The 9,364-nt window shown below is 43.9% G+C and overlaps 1 pseudogene; it reads left to right on the forward strand.

The window, feature by feature from the left end:
* Window positions 1-1,171: 1,171 nt before the first annotated feature.
* On the forward strand, window positions 1,172-5,575 carry LOC135559365 (5-aminolevulinate synthase, non-specific, mitochondrial-like; annotated as a pseudogene).
* Window positions 5,576-9,364: the final 3,789 nt, after the last annotated feature.

Below are 9,364 nucleotides of genomic sequence, written 5' to 3' on the forward strand. Positions count from 1 at the left end.
ATCATCTGAGACCAGCCACCCGGACAGCTGACGAAGATGTGCGTTTGCACAACCAAAGAATTTCTGCACAAACTTTCAGACATCGTCTCAGGGGAGTTCATCTGAGTGCTTGTCGTCCTCACCAGTGTCTTGACCTGACTGCAGTTCGGCCTCGTAACTGTCTTCAGTGGGCAAATGCTCACCTTCGATGGGCATTTGCACGCTGGAGATGTGCGCTCTTCACGAATGAATCCCGGTTTCAACTGTACAAGATGTCAGACATTTTGTGAGTGAGTGGTTTGCTGATGTCAACGTTGTGAACAGAGTGCCCCGTGGTGGTGGTTGGGTTATGGTATGGGCAGGCATAAGCTACGGACAACAAACACATTTGCATTTGATCTCTGGCAATTTAAATACACAGAGATACCGTGACTAGATCCTGATGCCCATTGTCGTGCCATTCATCCGCCGCCATCACCTCATGTTTCAGCATGATTATACACGGCCCCATGTGCATGGATCTGTACACAATTCCTGGTTGCTGAAAATGTCCCAGTTCTTCCATGGCCTGCATACTCACCAGACATGTCACCCATTGAGCATGTTTGGAATGCTCTGGGTCGACGTGTACGGCAGGGTGTTCCAGTTCCTGCCAATATGCAGCAACTTTGCACAGCCATTGAAGTGGATTGGGACAAGTCACAATCAACAGCCTGATCAACTCTATATAAAGGAGATGTGTCGTGCTGCATGAGGCAAATGGTGGTCACACCAGATACTGACTGGTTTTCTGATCCACACCCTACCTTTTCTTTAAGGTATCTGAGACCAACAGATGCATAACTGTATTCCCAGTCATGTGAAATCCATAGATTAGGGTCAAATTAATGTATTTAAATTGACTGATTTCCTTACATGAAAACGAAAAGGAGAGCCGCACACTCTAGGAGCTCAGATTAAATAATTTAATAATCTAAATTGCAACGTTTCGACAGACTAGCTGTCTTCATGAGGGTATATTGATTTCCTTACGTGAATTGTAACTCAGCAAAATATTTTAAATTTTTGCATGTTGAGTTTATATTTCCGTTCAGTGTATTTTCATATTTTCCTCAGTGCACTAATAGGCCTACACAATTAAATCAAAGACGGATACATGTATTTAAGTTAATCAAATGACCTCCTGTTGTTGATGGTAGAGTCAGAGCAGGGGGTCCAGCTACACCCGGGCCACCCAATGCCCCATGCTGGCCAGCCGGTGTGCTCCAAATTCCCTTTCCTGATGGCTGAAATGGTGCAGAAGAACACCAACGTGGTGAGGGAGGCCCGCATCGAGCTGTCAGAGGAAATACAGGACAGGAGTACAGTCCACACAGGTAAAAATGCGACCGGTCTTTGACCTTTTCCACTCAGTTGTGTAAGCAGTTATATGTGTGTTAAAGAAAGCTTGGTGTGGATAGTCACCTTTCAAGAAATCCCAGGAATTTTGTCATACTACACCTAGTCTAGTAGAACTACTAGTAAAAGCAACCTAGGTGAGGTGGAAGTGGTTTTGCTACTGTAGGAGTCTAGTTGATCACTCTTTTAAACCGTCTTTATCCCCCTTTATTGATACAGAGAAGTCTGAGTCCAAGGTGTATCCCACTGTGGGTCCCGATCAATGCTGACAGGGCTGACCCAGGCACCCTGAAGAACATGCTGAAACAGCGCCCCCCTAAGGTCTCTCACTTAGTACGAGACAACCTGCACGAAGGTAAACACCTGCTCACATGTATCCTGGTACACTTGGGGCTACATGTTATATTTTTGTGTAACGACTGTTCAGACATCCCTGATTTTAGAAAGAGGCTGCATCCAAACTACAGTGACAAAGACCTTACCCGTCGTTATTTCTCTTGAAGCGTGTGCCAACTTCCACTACCACAAGTTCTTCAAGAAGAAGATTGACGCCGGGAAGAAAGATCATAGCTACCGGATGTTTACGACGGTGAAAGGGCGCGCCAAGTCCTTCCCCATGGCAGACAACTGCTCAGAGTCGCTTCTCATGAAGAGAGATGTGTCTGTGTGGTGCAGCAATGACGACCTGGGCATGAGCCGGCGACCCAGAGCCTTTCAGGCCATCATGTGAGTGGGGCACAAAGGTCACAGGAACTGTAGATAGTTGATTAAGGATGGTTTAAGATGGATGGAGGTCAACGAGATGGACAGAGATCCTAGCCATAGGCATGCAGTTATAACATTGTATTCATTTTAGAAATGTGTAGTTCCACCCATAGTTTTCCAGGCAAGACGACAATCTCTTATCAAATGCCTCTCTTCTCTATCTTTAGGGATACATTACAGAAGCACGGTGCGTGAGCAAGAGGAACACGGAACATCCTCATGGACCAGTAAGTTCCAGGTCGACTTGAAGTAAGTTCCAGGTCGACTTGGAGTACGAGCTGGCCGACCTGCGTGGCAAAGACGCTGCGCTGCTCTGCACGTCCCGCCACAGTGTTCACTCTGGGTAACACACTGCCGGGTACTGATGCTGATTCTGACATGACTGATCCAAACAGAGTAGTATTTCATACTCTTGTTCTTTCCTGTGTTCTATAGTAGCTTCATTTTACAATTCTATGACATGCTCATGGACAGAATGAGCTCTTAATGATCTGCAATAAAAACAGCAATTATGGTTTTCCTGCTCCCAGGTCGTGAGATGCAGGGAACCGTGCATCAGTGATGCAGGGTATAAGGAACAGTGGGGCCAAGAAGTGAATCTTCCATCACAACGACATCAAACATGTAATAGTGCTGCTACTTAAGTCTGACCCTACCACCCTTATGATTGTGGCCTTTGAGATGGTGCACCCCATGGACGCAGATAGCAATGCAGATAGCCCGGTTAGCCAATGTGTGGGAGCTCTAGTTGATTGGCCCAATTGAGGTAGTATGTACATGAATGTATAGTTAAAGTGACTACGAATATATGATAAACAGAAAGTAGCAGCAGCGTAAAAAGAGGGGTTGGGGGGGGGAACACAATGCAAATAGTCCGGGTAACCATTTGATTACCTGTTCAGGAGTCTTATGGCTTGGGGATAAAAATTGTTGAGAAGCCTTTTTGTCCTAGACTTGGCACTCCGGTAAAGCTTGCCATGCGGTACTAGAGAAAACCGTCTATGACTAGGGTGGCTGGGGTCTTTGACTATTTTTAGGGCCTTCCTCTGACACCGCCTGGTGTGGAGGTCCTAGAAGGCAGGCAGCTTAGCTCCCGTGATGTACTGGGCCGTGTGCACTACCCTCTGTAGTGCCTTGCGGTCAGAGGCCGAGCAATTGCCATACCGGGCAGTGATGCAACCAGTCAGGATGCACTCGATGTTGCAGCTGTAGAACCTTTTGAGGATCTCAGGACCCATGCCAAATCTTTTAGTTTCCTGAGGGGGAATAGGCTTTGTCATGCCCTCTTCACGGCTGTCTTGGTGTGTTCGGACCATTCTAGTTTGTTGTTGATGTGGACACCAAGGAACTTGAAGCTCTCAACCTGCTCCACTACAGCCCTGTCGATGAGAATGGGGGCGTGCTCAGTCCTCCTTTTCCTGTAGTCCACAATCATCTCTTTAGTCTTGGTTACGTTGAGGGATAGGTTGTTATTCTGGCACCACCCGGCCAGGTCTTTGATCTCCTCCCTATAGGCTGTCTCGTTTTGAAAGTTGAAAGTACTACTTAAGTAGTTTTTGGGGTTTTCTGTACTGAACTATTTATATTTTTGACAACTTTTACTTTTACTTTACTACTGTACATACCGAAAGAAAATAATGTACTTTTTACTCCATACATTTTACCTGAGCCCCAAAAGTCCATTTTAAATGCTTAGCAGGACCGAAAAATTACCTAATTCACACACTTATGAAGAGAATATCCCTGGTCTTCCCTACTGCCTCTGACGTGGCAGACTCACTAAACACTCGCTTCGTTTGTAAATGATGTCTGAGTGTTGGAGTGTGCCCCTGGCAAGAAAATAGTGCCGTCTGGTTTGCCGTAAAAGAAAATAATGTACTTTTTACTCCATACATTTTAATATAAGGTATTTGAAATAATGTATATTTTTGCATTTGATATATTTTAGCAATTACATTTACTATTTATACTTAAGTATATTTAAAACCAAATAGACTTTTACTCAAGTAGTATTTTACTGGGTGACTCGCTATTACTTGAATCATTTTCTATTAAGGTATCTGTAACGGCATTCTTCGTTTGTCGCAAGAAAGTCGGACCGAAATGCAGCGTGTTGGTTACTCATGTTTTTTAATGAAGAAAAACGGAATGATACATGAAATAACTAATAAATACAAAAAAACAACAAACGGAACGTGAAACCTAAGTACAGCCTATCTGGTGAAACTACACAGAGACAGGAACAATCACCCACGAAATACAAAGTGAAACCCAGGCTACCTAAATACGGTTCCCAATCAGAGACAACGAGAATCACCTGACTCTGATTGAGAACCGCCTCAGGCAGCCAAACCTATGCAACACCCCTACTCAGCCGCAATCCCAATAACTAAAAAACCCCACTACGAAATACAACAACATAAACCCATGTCACACCCTGGCCTGACCAACTAATTAACGAAAACACTAAATACTAAGACCAAGACGTGACAGTATCTTTACTTTTACTTAAGTATGACAATTGAGTACTTTTTCCACCCAGACCGTCATATTAATTAAATACATCTTTACCTGGTTTATGCCTTACCTTACCTCATTTATTCTTCCCAGGTAGGGCGCTTGGTTTTGTTGGCGGCTACATCGTCGGTACCAATGCCCTGGTGCCCTGGTGGACACTGTGGGCTTCTACGCAGTAGGCTTCATCTTCACCTCGCTGCCCCCCCATGCTGTTGGCCTTGGCCCGGGAGTCCATCCAGACCCTGAATGGGGAGGAGGGAGGGCCGCGTGCTGCGCAGGAAACACCAGAGGAATGTCAAGCTGCTGCACCAGATGCTGATGGACTCAGTCCACGGTCCACTGCCCCAGCCACATCATCCCTGTCAGGGTAAGCCTGGCCTGTTAATCGAGATTCAAACCATGGAAACGAGAGACGGAAAATCCTATCAACTTTGGATGTTATATTTCATCCCTGAAGAAAGCAATTTATATTATCACCTGATGATTAATCTTTGACCCATTGTTCCAGGTGGTGGACCCTGCGAAGAATACAGAGGTGTGTGACATCATGATGTCTCGCTACCATATCTACGTGCAAGACATCAATTACCCCATGGTGGCCAGGGGAGAGGAGGGCCTCCGCATCGCCCCCACCCCACATCACACACTCCAGATAATGGTAGTACTTTTTCGGGAAAGCACACACCCCAATGAGTCTTTGTGGTTTTGAATCCAGGAGTTACAATTGCGATTGATTAAATATGAATGTTTTTCTCTCCACAGAGCATCTGGTGAAGGCCTGGAAGGAGGTAGGTCTGGAGCTGAAGCTTCACTCGTCAGGGGAGTGTAACTTCTGCCAGCAGCCGCTAGATTTTGAGCTGATGACAGAGAGAGAGAAGTCATCGGCATGAGTAACATGATATCGGCCAGGGCCTGACATTTTAACCCCAGAAATGATATTTTAAGATATTTATTCTCTTATCTATGTATAATTCTATCACCATTTATGAAATATTCTTATTTACAAGTAAATGGTTGGGGAAAATTATGCTTTTGGCTATTATGTTGTGTTTTGAGCAACTGGAAATTATATTATTTAACATTATCTCAACCAAATATCAGCTTTGACAAACATTAAATATAAACTCTGCTCTGCCACATCTCACCGGAGGGATTCAACAAATCTGCAACCACTGTGAGAACACACACTGTATAACTCTTATCTCTATGCATTTTAGAATGTTTTTCTGACATGGAGGACTTGGATACAGTTGGTCCAAAGGAATAGAACCTACACGCATTCAATGTTGCTCATGCATTTCTATGTCAATATGTAAGTCATTTTTCGTAGATGTTAACCTTGGGGTGTGCCTATTCCTCTTAACGGCACCCTTGAGCCAACACCTAAATCATAGTAAAATCCCCCTCTTAACTGTTTCAACGTGTTGAAGAATGTAGCATTGTGCCCCTTCATGCACTTCCCATATAACTCTGGGCCTTCAATCTTCAATAATCGCTCCTTTAACGTTAGCAAAAGACTCTCAGGCCGAGAAGAACACGTCACCTCTTGAATTGACGAAGCTCATTCACTGTTTTGACTCTAACTAATCTAGGTTTAGAAGGCTTCAAATGGAAAGTCAACATTCCAGCATATTACACATTAGTGCTTGACAGATTCAGAAAGCTTTAATGTCCTCAAAGAGGCCATTCATTTTTGCAGCATTCACAATACATACAGACCAGACACATTAAACAAGCAACATTAAAATCGCGAAGGATATTTGTGAGCAAGTAGACTTGATAAGTGCAGGTTCATGATAGAAATGTAAAAAAAATGGCCTGCTTGAACATGTTAATTCATGTGCAGGTGCTAAAGTGCTATTAGTCCAACATTTTATTAAGTTACAGTATTGAATTTGAAATAAAAGAGTCCCTGGCTCTGTTTGTTTTGACTTTTGGTTGCCTATACTTGCCGCCAGAGAGGAGGTGCTGGAATTTGGGGTGGAGTTGGCGGTAAGTGTCAAATACTATCATTGGCCTTCGGGAGGGCTCTTGCACAGCCAATTCTTCTGTGCGACCTTGGCATAAGCTTGAGCTCAACATGCAATTTCCATTTGCTCCTTCGTACTTTTACACTTCATATGCCGTAAGGCCACTTGGTCATGAGACCCTTCATAACTCGGGTCACTACTTGGGGTTCCATTTGACACACTATCAAAGTGTGTGAATATCATCGTGATCGTAGCATATTCGCACCGCACAGTGTAGCTGATCGGTGCATTCAACGTGCCTTTCTTCTTTCCACCAGAGGGAGCACCAGCGCACCTTATTTCAAGGAGTCGGGTTGCCTCATTTACCGTGAGTGCAGCAATTGCAATGTGACACTAGACGGGAATAATGCAACACGCACTTGGTCTATGGGTTAATCAATGATTTGAAGACAATACGTTTGAACCGTTTTAACGTTAATGTTAATTTGTCAGTATATAAATATGAAAGAAACCATCTAATTTCGTCTGTCCACATTTTCTAGTGTAGAGTTGAAGCCGTTTAACAACGTGAAAAAGTGCCATGGTTAAAGCCGTCACTCTATTATTTACGAGGGTTACCTACATGCCAGAAGAGGCTGTTGGGAGGAGCTATAGGAGAACGGGCTCGTTGGAATGGCTGGAATTATTGGAACGGTATCAAACACATCAACCACATCAACCACGCCATAGCAATGAGCCTGTCCTCATAAAGCTCCTCCCACCAGCCTCTGCCTCTGCTACACACTTAACATCTGCACATGACAAGAGCACTGTACATAATGGGGTGAGGGAGAGGGTTCAAAGCAACGCTGTCGACATGCAAAGTCAGGATCCTGCAAATCAAAGATATTCCTGCTGTTCCTGAGGGAGAGAGAGAGAGAGAGAGAGAGAGAGAGAGAGAGAACGAGAGAGAATTACCATGAGCTCACATTCTGCGATTATTATGTAATTGGAAAGCTTCTCTGAGTGCACTAGTCAAGCGACCAGCACCACTAGTGCACTTGGCAGAATGTTCCTTACACTACGTTCTGCATTTGACCAAATTGTCTTACACCTACATCATTCATCACAGATTAAATGCACACCCTGCAGTTCCTTATCAGGGCAGAACAGAGGCAGGACCCATGCCTCTGCACTGCATACTCTCTGGGGAGAAAACAGGGTGCATGCATGTGGGTGAGAAGACAACACATGTGTGTGTGTGTGAGAGAGAGAGAGAGAGAGAGAGAGAGAGAGAAGGTTCAGCTCTGCTCCCCTCCTTTTTGCATTAATCCTGCGAGCGCTGCACATCTGTGTCTCCCCCACTCACATGCACAGACAGATGAGCTGAATGGCTGGCTTCCCATTGCACTCAACACAAACACACTCTTTCCCTCTCTCTCTTTAGCACACACACACACACATTCTCTTTCTCTCACACACAAAAACAGACACTGAGGGTGGTCCTGTGGATTCTTGCCACAGCAATCATCGTCTTTGTAGTCCACAATGTGATGATAACAAAACACAAAATCCTCTGGTTTTTTTATGAAAGAAAAAGAGCAAAATATCTCTTCTGGCAAGACATACAGTACCAGTTTGAACACACCTACTCATTCTCTACACTGTAGAGTAGTGAGGACATCAAAACTATGAAATAAACCACAATTGAAATCATGTAGTAACCAAAAAAGTGTTAAACACATCAAAATATATTTTACATTATTCAAAATAGCCACCCTTTGCCTTGATGTCAGCTTTGCACACTCTTGGCATTCTCTCAACCAGCTTCACCTGGAGTGCTTTCCAACAGTCTCGAATGAGTATGCTGAGCACATGTTGGCTACTTTTTCTTCACTCTTCACAACTCATCCCAAACCATCTCAACTTGGTTGAGGTTGGGTGATTGTGGAGTTCAAGTCATCTGATGCAGCCCTCCATCACTCTCCTTCTTGGTCAACAATCCTTTACACAGCCTGGAGGTGTGTTTTGGGTCATTATCATGCTGAAAAACAATGTAGTTCCACTAAGAGCACTAATTGTAGTCCCACTAAGAGCAAACCAGATGGGATGGCATATCACTGCAGAATGCTGTGGTAGTCATGCTGGTTAAGTGGGCCTTGAATTCTAAATAAATCACAGACAGTGTCACCAGCACACTAGTAATTGCGTGGAATTCTATACAACATGATCAAAGGAGAGCAGACAATTTAGGGGACTGTACACCCAACATCAGAATCCCAAATCAACCGAGCCCTGTTCAAAACCAGCATGACATGAGAATGGAGAGGATGAGGTTCAATGATGTAACAGGATATAATCTCAAATATTGTGTTGTGGCAAGCATCCAGTAAAACGATCATCAAGGCTAAACTGTGGAACTTCATATGCAAATATTTACATTGATATGACCACACATTGACCAAGAATAGAACCACCACTGCGTACAAACGTCAAAAGAGACGGTAGTGTGGCTGCAATGGATTATGTTGTACAGTTTACTTGTTTAACATCATAAATGAGTGAATAGACCTGGTTTAATAATGCAAATGAACAATGCATTTTCTGTAGGCCTAATTTCATCATTTGAAAAACGGTCAACATCATAAGACACTACCCAATAGGTTATTGATTACACAGTAATAGCCTATAGGAGGGACCATAAAACACATTTAGCAATCTCCTTCTATGTCTTTAAATTGAAGCACCTCCCTCTT

This window comes from Oncorhynchus masou, chromosome 18, assembly GCF_036934945.1.
Source record: "Oncorhynchus masou masou isolate Uvic2021 chromosome 18, UVic_Omas_1.1, whole genome shotgun sequence".
NCBI classification, from domain to species: domain Eukaryota; kingdom Metazoa; phylum Chordata; class Actinopteri; order Salmoniformes; family Salmonidae; genus Oncorhynchus; species Oncorhynchus masou.